The following is an 8680-nucleotide window of genomic DNA, read 5'->3' as shown; positions in this document are numbered from 1 at the left end:
ATTACTTTTGTGTATACCATAAACTAGCATAACATTGTCAATCGACTATACTCCAATTAAAAAATAAAGAATGCTTGCTTCATGTTAGCAATATATGGGAAGTAAATCATCTTGGCTTGCAAGGTTATTTAAAAGGTGGAGAAACACTGGACCAGGTGTTCTTTACAGCTCTAAAATACTATAATGAGTTCTTCCCCTTTACAGCAATTCAACAATGCCTGTACCTTACATTTCTAAATATAATTCTTGGGCACCCAAGCAGGATCCCCAACTGCATATGGGTCATTATATGAACTACAGCAGCCTTCTCAACTTCATAATTCAGTGGTGGTATAGTCATCAAACATGGGGATGTCATCCAGTGGAGGTATCAGTGGTGGAGTTGTGCTATCAGTAACTGGTCCAATAGTAGGTGGTGAGGGTGTAGGCATGGCAATGGGAATGCCAATACTGTTGCTGCCACTGTGTGTCCCTACTCTCTGACTTATAAAGAAACTCTTCTGCCAGATTATGATGACTTCCAAGGCTAGCAGGACTTGTCTTGTAGTCATTAGGAACTGTTGGAAACTGAACGGGTTCCAGAGTTTTGTAAGGAATATTTCATCCCAGCGTTCCCCAGCCTGACATGGAAGGGTACGGTGATTTCTGAGTAGTAGGATTTGTTCTTGACAGTGTGCCAGTTCTTGCAAGCTGGTTATTTCCATGCTCGACACCATGGCCCATGTTATTCCGAACTGTATGGTCAGTAGGTTTCCGAATATACCTTACAGGGTACTGCATATTTGCATGAGCTATTATTTTGTAAGTTCTTGTATTCTTACTTGTGGTCAAAATATCAATCTCTCTTTGATCCACTTTCTCTTTACAGATGTCCAGTCTGATGGAAAACTCCATTATCTAGAGCTGAGAGGCTTGGATATCTAGCAATTGGAGCATTGTTAACTAATGCATTTATTTGATAAGCAAGACTAGCTAGGGATAGGATTGTGTAGGCTTTGGTCTCTTCTAAAGCTTTTCTCTTGTCTAGTAGCTGTATGCAGTTGTTTTCATAGTAGTCTGCCACCTGGGTCAGGTTCTGGTAACCTTCTTTCAGGGCCCTCTAGCCAAAGGGGATTTCCTCCTCTAGTAACATCTGCAGCTCTGTCATTTTCCACCCCTCTGCAATGCTTCCTCTCCTGCTAAACAGAGACAGAGGCAGCAGCAAGGTCCATGGAGGCTACCATCATGTCACAAACTGGATATAAACCGCCTGTCCACCCTCCGACTGGGTATTGTGGGACCTCACCTTTTCCTCTTCCCCCTCACTCTCTCCACCTTCCTTCATCCACTTTGCGCAGGCGCCTCCAGGATAGATCAACTTTTTAAAGAAATACTGTTGGTCTCAACTTTTAATAGCTGTTGTTTCTGTTATTTAGTCCCTAAGTCCTGTCCAACTCTCTGTGACCCCATTGACTGTAGCCTGCCAGGCTCCTCTGTCCATGGGATTCTCAAGGAAGTAAAAGGAGGACATGAAAGCTCTTCTCTGTAATAGTCAAATGAGTTTAAAATTGATAAACTTTGATAGGGTTAATTTATAGTTTGAGAATAAGTTTAAAAATTTTTAGTAAAAACTGAAGACCAGAAACTAAAAAAAAAAAAAAAAAAATACAAGTAGGAAATTCAGTTGTGACTGGCTTAATTCAGCAAGAAAGTTCTGGGCATTTTGAAGAGGGCAGAGGGCAAATCTTTCAATTCTAGGCCCTGCAGTCACCCTTCCAGACACTTCTGAATTTTCTATTCAAGTAACAAAAGTGGAAGGAAAGGACAATATAAAACCACTATACAATATTTTCATTGAAAGGGGAAATAGTTTAGAATCTTGGTATCAAAAGTACAAGCATTTATAGCTAACTTGATCCAATTGACACCTATGGAATACACAACCCAATAAAAGCAAAATAAACATTTTTAAGCTTGAATAGAATATTACCCCAAATAGACAACATCCTCAGCCAAAAAACACATATTAATACATTTAAAACCAAAGAAATAATACAAATTATGATCTCAAAGAACTAGTAATCAGTATAAAGAAGTATCTGGAAGATACTTTTTTTTCCAAATATTTGAGATACCTCAAAATATTTGGAAATTAAAAAACACACTTTTAATTAAAATGAAAATTTTAGTGTCAATTCCAATATGTAAAGAGCTTAAAAGTCATCACTCTCATCCTTACAAGAAGAAAAATTGAAGCAAAAAGAACCTCAATGAGTTCTTGTACCTATCAGAAAAATCATATGTGCAGGACAAACCACCATCCCAAAACTGAGTGAGAAAGGAGAATCCAAAGTATCATAACTAAGCTCTTACCCGAAACAGTAACCACTGGAACTGCAAACTGTAAGACTAGCTTGAGAGTGAGATACTCCTGGTGACCCACCATCAGGGATAGCTATGGGAGGGGCTAGGCACACTTTTATAGGTTATATATCCAGGAAATCTACTAGGCTGTCAAAGTGAAGACTGCATTAACTATCCTATGTGGTGTGGAAGAGTAAAGGGGAGAGTAAATCTTTTAAATCTCATCCAGAGCCTTCTCCATAGAAAGCTCTCCTCTGCAGGAGGAGCGGATCTCCTAGAGCCTTATCCTGGAGCCTGTCCAGCGCCATTGAGCCTTCCTGTCTCACCTACAGTGTGGAAATGCTATCCAAGAAAAATCATTCATGAAAGGCATATGCCAGAAATACAAACCCAATGAAATACGGAGACTTAATTGAAATATTCCGCAATGTGCACTCTCCCTCACTTATTACCAGACGACCAACACAGTTCTAGTATCGTAAAAGTGAACTATAGGTGAAAATGCTACAAGATTCAGCCTCTCCCTGAGGAAGAGTACACAGGAAAGCCCAAAGTCAAGAGGGGGAAAATAAAAGGGACCCTACACGAATTTCAGTCTCTGAAACCTACAGCTATAGTGAGCATTAAGCAAAGCCCAACTCCTAGCCAGATTATCATAAATCTTCACATTTGAACATTACTTACCTCAATTCACACTATGTAATACGTCTGATTTTTGACATATATATATATATATATGGCACATAAAATATACATATATATATATATAAGGCACATAAAAATTCAACAAAAATCATAGTCACACCTTTATCAGATACTACACAGATGTTGAAATTAGAGAGAAAACTTCAAATAATTATGATTAATATGTTAAGGGGTCTAGTGGGAAAAAAAGATAACGTGAAAAACAGATGAGAACCGTAAGGAAAGGTGGAAATTCTAAGAAAGGATAAAAATTAACTGCTACAAATCCAAAACACTATAAAAATAATGAAAAATGCTTTTATATAGTTCATTAGATTCACCATGGCTAAAGAAATAATCACTGAGTTTAAAGATTTGTTAATAAAAATATCCCAAAGTGAAATGCAAAGAGAAAAAGAATGAAAAAGACCTAAGATCCAGAAACTATAGGAAATTTTCAAAAGATACAGTATTCACACTATTAGAATAATAGCAAAAAAGAAAGAAAAACAAATACATACACACTTTATATATATAGAATATTTGAATAATTATAAAAAATTTTCCAAATTTAATGACATACCAAATCCAAAACCTGCATCTAGGTATATCATAATCAACCAGCAGAAAACCAAAGAGGAAGAAAAATGGTTAAAAGAGCCAGTAATTAAATTACCTAGAGAGCACCAATAAGAATAACAATTATGATGGACTTCTTATCAGAAACCATGTAACATTCTACAAAGTTCCTCAGCAATAAAATGTGGGCTGCATTCCTAATGGCCATGACAGTTACGGGGCAATTTAAAATGCCACAGTGTTTCTTTCTGTAAAACAGAAGTCTATTTCTTCAATAAGCTTTTCTTTGGTAGTTGCAAGTATTTGACTAGATTCCAGAGTTCTGTAAAAGTTGATTTTGACAATTTCCCCAGCTCATTAGCAGCCCTAAAATTCCTTACTTCTCCATTTTGGTTGCCATCCTTATCTTAAAAAATGTGCCTATGCATGAATGTCTTTGTAAAATGCATGAATGAATTAATAATTTCTCAAGGTGCCAGTGTAAATAAATTGTCACAATTACCAAGGGTTACACAAAATGTGGAGAAGGCAATGGCACCCCACTCCAGTACTCTTGCCTGGAAAATGCCATGGACGGAGGAGCCTGGTAGGCTGCAGACCATGGGGTCGCGAAGAGTCGGACACGACTGAGCGACTTCACTTTCACTTTTCACTTTCATGCACTGGAGAAGGAAATGGCAACCCACTCCAGTGTTCTTGCCTGGAGAATCCCAGGGACGGGGGAGCCTGGTGGGCTGCAGTCTATGGGGTCGCACAGAGTCGGACACGACTGAAGCGATTTAGCAGCAGCAGCAGCACACAAAATGTACAGGAATAATGAAAACCTCAAAACATGAAATTAAAAAGTCTTAGTGGCAAATGTGGGTTTCCCTGGTGCCTTAGTGGTAAAGAATCCCCCTGCCAATGCAGGAGACTCAGGTTTAATCCCTGAATTGAGAAGATCCCCTGGAGAAGGAAATGGCAACACCTCCAATATTCTTAACTGGGAAATCCCATGGACAGAGGAGCCTGGTGGGCTACAGTCCATGGTGTTACAAAGAGTAGGACATGACTGAGCACACATGCGTGCTGTGTTACACAGGAAGAGAGTTATGTGAAAGAGAAAAACATTTTTTTTTTAAACAAGGATTTGGCAACTGAACCTATCTAACACAAAAGATGTTTCAGTTGAAAAAATATGTGACCAGAGGTTTGCAGGAATTTTGTAATCCTATACTGCACCCTTGGAGCAATAGCTCAGCATTCAGAGTCAGTGTGCATGGTGTCTATTCTGAGTAGTGGTTAAATCTTTGCAATATTTTATGATAAAGTGACCTTTGTCCTTTAATTATAGGCCTAATGTTTTCATGATTAAATCTACCGGATTATTGTAACTGAAGCATATTTTATACCTAAATGATTTGCTATTTTTGCTATTGGAGTCTCTCTTGTCCAGAAAAAGAGAAAAGAAGGATAAAAATTGAGACTTCCCTGGTGGTCTCATGGTTAGGACTCTGGGCTTTCATTGCCATGGCCCAGGTTCAGTCCCTGGCGGGAAACAGAGATTTGAGACTGAAAAACTGAGACTGTGCAAGTCAACTGAAAAGAAAAGAAATGGTTACATGATTTTTCAGGGCTAAACCATCTGTATCTTAACAAGATATTTCCCACATGGATCTAGACAATAACAGATTTGTCTGACTTTACACGGAATGTAATATCCTAAATATTTATTACTATTTAAATGTTCTCAATTAGATTGAGGTAGCCCTGTAATGAGGTCTGTCAATAAAATTTGGAACAAAGCAAAGAAGGTACAAGGCTCTCTGTTTTTGTGAACAGCAAAGCAAACTCTGCCATAGTTCAGCTCTTCTAAAAGCCGACACTTTGATATTTCAGAATCCTATAGAAATGGATGATCAACCATGATTTTTATATGCATGTTTCTCTTGTTTCAAATTTTTAAAAATAAATAGATTTGTGTCTTCCAATAGGGGGATGGTTGTTACTGATTTCCTGATTCAGAACATTCAATTTGGTTATATCTTCAAGACCTTTCTAATTCTATTTATGGACCCATGTCTAAACTAAAGCAATTTATCTAAAAAATGTTGTCCTTGAGACAAGTTAATCATATCTCCAGAAAAGAAATATATCATATATACAAAGATCTCCTTTTCTTCTTTCCTCACACCTCCAGAGATTCAAAGAGTTGTCCAAACTGAGAGAAGAATGAAGATAAATGTGTAGTGAGAAAAACAATTGTCAGCTATTGCCCTCTTGCAATTCAGATTTTTTCAGGAAACTCATGGACATCAGAAGGAAACACGTCTGAGAATATTTCCCTCCAGGACAGTGTTTGCTTGAATAAAATCCAAAGTCATAACAACAGACTTCCTACTCCTCAAGAAGTGATAAAATTAGAAGTTAAGATGAATATATCTAGGTCAGGCTTCAAACAGAACATCAATGATTCCCAGGAATAGTTTCCCAAGCAAAGAGGGGAAAGAATAGAATTGATGTCAGAACCACTTTTTCAGCCCACTGTGGGTAAGTGTTTCTAATTCTTAAAGTATGTCAGAAAAGGAAGAAAACTCTCCCCAAGAACATAGATGTTTGTGAGAAGGTGACAGAAAAGTCTAGTAGGGGGAGGCAATGGTATCCTTTCACATTACTTTTCAGAAATGTGATTTTTATACTCTTTGTATAACAGTGGCCTTTTTACACCAAGTCCTCCTTCACTGACAATACCATAGTGCAGTTACAATTTTCTCTTGCTAAATGAGCATATGTACATTATGACATTTGTGATAACTGATTAGTATATTGAGCATGGTAAGTATTAACATTGACAAATGGGAAGATCAAGCAGGGCTAACACATTTAGCTGTATTTTTTTAGGATTCACCCAAAGATGCAGTACTACTGAGATCCATTAGATTGGAGGGTTGGATCAGACCTTTCCTGACCTGTGGGAGTTCATTTAGGCAGTTGGTGTCAATCAATCTGTTGCATCTGAGTCTGGTCACAGGTCAGCAGGGCTGGCAGCTGGGAAGAAGATATGGACATGGTGTGAAAGAAACAAGCTAGAACCCATGAGAATAAGTGACCCATGAGGATGAGTGAACCCATGAATATAAACTTAAAACCTGAATCTGTCTTTCTCTGGAACATACACTGGTCTCTATTTGTCTCCAGATCTTCAATTCATATAATGCAAGTGGCCAGCAGAAAAGCTGGTGTGCTACATCATGGAAATGTACAGGAAACTAGCTCAGCATTTTATAAAACTGAAGGAGAGAACCTCAGGAGCTGTAGGAACAGCGGGTCCAGCTGAGGGTTGTGTAACCTTACACTGACCTGTGTGAGAGCAAAGACTACCCATGATTTACAAAGTGGAATTGATGGTTGGGAAATATACCCATGATTTACAAAGTGGAATTGATGGTTGGGAAATATGCCCATGATTAACAAAGTGGAATTGATGCAGCAAATTTCCCAACCTTCATCCAGATTCAACTTAAGGAAGGGAACTCTGGTAAATGCATTTGTAGTTCACCTAAACCAACATTTAAAAAGCTACCACCATAGCTGTTTGGTGTCAAATGCTATACCAGGTCATGTTAAGCCTAATTTTCCCTATCTTAATCCAATATTCTCAAGAGATTTTGAGTTTTTGTATTTCTAACTCAATAAAATGTTTGCAGCTATTAATTATACAAAAAGAGGACCCTGGTTACTCTTGCTCAGCCATGTAGAAATAAATCTTTTCTAGATATAAGATGTCATCAAATGCCACATATTTATATACACTGACAAAATTAAAAGTATTTGAATATATAGTTTAGGGATCTCTTTTTTCATTTTAACATTATGTTATAGTGAATATTTTCCCATGGAAATAAAATTATTTGAAAACATGGCTTAATTCTCCCAACATTATTTCATGATTATATAGCATAATTTTATTTACTAATTCTGTAAATTAAGAGTATTCCAAAGTTTATTATTATAATCAATGATGTCATACGTGTGTGTGCACAAATTTTCATAAGAATTTTTTATTATTTCCTTAAAATACATTACTAAATGTTGAATTAGTGGGTTATTCAGCCTTGAAAATATTGTTTTGGCCACAATTAGGTGTTTTAGAGGGTTTTAAGTATTCCTCTTGATAAATATTACTATGTTGCCAAATATTGATCAGTTTAACGCATTATATTACCTTTGACTTACATAAATGTATATTATACCTTTTTTAAAAATTAGATTTAGAATCCTTAAACTTTCCCACGGAGCACCTGTGTCTTTTTTAATGTAAATTTATTTTTGATGTGTCAAATTTGTCTGTTCTCTGGGTCCTGATATTATTTACAGAGGTCCTAATATTTTGAAACTTGTTTATTTCTTCTTTCAATTTTACTGATATGTCCAAAAGTTTTCTAAGTTTTTTCCTAATATTAGCTTTCAATAGCTTGAATTGAAAGAGAATCTCAGTCACAAGCAACTAATGAAATGTCACATAAGTATGTTTAGCTTCTTCCATGGTAAGACTTCACAAATGTGTCCACAATGTTCTTACACTGACAGGCCATAGCAAATCTCTAAACAATGGCTTCACACACCACATAATGTAAAGGAAAAGAATAAAGCAATAAAACGCAAATTTAAATGCTATACTTAACCGGTCTTAAGAGTAATGTATTTTTTAGTATAAAAGTAGTATACATTTATTGTAAAAAATCTCTAAAAGACAAAAGTAAAAAAAAAACAAAATCCACAGTTCCACTTACCAACAAAACTATATTTGACATATTTCTTTCAAGTGTTTTTATTTATAAATTTTATCTAGCTATGCTTCTATGTGTATATATATATATAAACACAAACTGTTATATATATATATACATATTTATATATTACTAACTTATAAAATCAGAAATGCACACAGTAAAAAATTTGAAAATACCAATAAAAATAAGTATTCTTAATTTAATTCACATTTTTCATATATATATATGTAGATATATACATGTATACAGCAGCATATGCTTCCCAGGTGGCTCAGTGGTAAAGAATCTGCCTGCCAATGCAG

General features: G+C 36.2%; 1 pseudogene; it reads right to left on the bottom strand.

Moving 5' to 3' along the window:
• Positions 1-233: 233 nt before the first annotated feature.
• Positions 234-1147, bottom strand: LOC145521469 (abl interactor 1-like; annotated as a pseudogene).
• Between the last annotated feature and the right edge of the window lie 7533 nt (positions 1148-8680).

This window comes from Giraffa tippelskirchi, chromosome 1 (genome assembly GCF_054371585.1).
Source record: "Giraffa tippelskirchi isolate mGirTip1 chromosome 1, T2T-mGirTip1v1.2.pri, whole genome shotgun sequence".
NCBI classification, from domain to species: domain Eukaryota; kingdom Metazoa; phylum Chordata; class Mammalia; order Artiodactyla; family Giraffidae; genus Giraffa; species Giraffa tippelskirchi.
This window is presented reverse-complemented; position numbering and strand designations above follow the sequence as displayed.